The following is a 1,068-nucleotide window of genomic DNA, read 5'->3' as shown; positions in this document are numbered from 1 at the left end:
GAAGCTGAACGGTTCTATGAAGACCTACAAGACCTTTTAGAACTAACACCCAAAAAAGATGTCCTTTTCATTATAAGGGACTGGAATGCAAAAGTAGGAAGTCAAGAAACACCTGGAGTAACAGGCAAATTTGGCCTTGGAATACGGAATGAAGCAGGGCAAAGGCTAATAGAGTTTTGCCAAGAGAACACACTAGTCATAGCAAACACCCTCTTCCAACAACACAAGAGAAGACTCTACACATGGACATCACCAGATGGTCAACACCGAAATCAGATTGATTATATTCCTTGCAGCCAAAGATGGGGAAACTCTATACAATCAATCAAAAAAAAAAAAAAAGACCGGGAGCTGACTGTGACTCAGATCATGAACTCTTTATTGCCAAATTCAGACTGAAATTAAAGAAAGTAGGGAAAACCACTAGACCATTCAGGTATGACCTAAATCAAATCCCTTATGATTAGATGGTGGGAGTGAGAAATAGATTTAAGGGACTAGATCTGATAGACAGAGTGCCTGATGAACTGTGGACGGAGGTTTGTGACATTGTACAGGAGACAGGGGTCAAGATGATCCCCATGGAAAAGAAATGCAAAAAAGCAAAATGGCTGTCTGGGGAGGCATTACAAATAGCTGTGAAAACAAGAGAAGCGAAAAGCAAAGGAGAAAAGGAAAGATATTCCCATTTGAATGCAGAGTTCCAAAGAATAGCAAGTAGAGATAAGAAAGCCTTCCACAGTGATCAATGCAAAGAAATAGAGGGAAACAACAGAATGGGAAAGACTAGGGATCTCTTCAAGAAAATTAGAGATACCAAGGGAAAATTTCATGCAAAGATGGATTCAATAAAGGACAGAAATGGTATGGATCTAAGAGAAGCAGAAGATATTAAGAAGAGGTGGCAAGAATACACAGAAGAACTGTACAAAAAAGATCTTCACGACCCAGATAATCACAATGGTGTGATCACTCACCTAGAGCCAGACATCCTGGAATGTGAAGTCAAGTGGGCCTTAGGAAGCATCACTACGAACAAAGCTAGTGGAGGTGATGGAATTCCAGTTA

Source organism: Bison bison, unplaced genomic scaffold (genome assembly GCF_000754665.1).
Source record: "Bison bison bison isolate TAMUID 2011002044 unplaced genomic scaffold, Bison_UMD1.0 scf7180017864322, whole genome shotgun sequence".
In the NCBI taxonomy this organism is placed as follows: Eukaryota; Metazoa; Chordata; class Mammalia; order Artiodactyla; family Bovidae; genus Bison; species Bison bison.
This window is presented reverse-complemented; position numbering follows the sequence as displayed.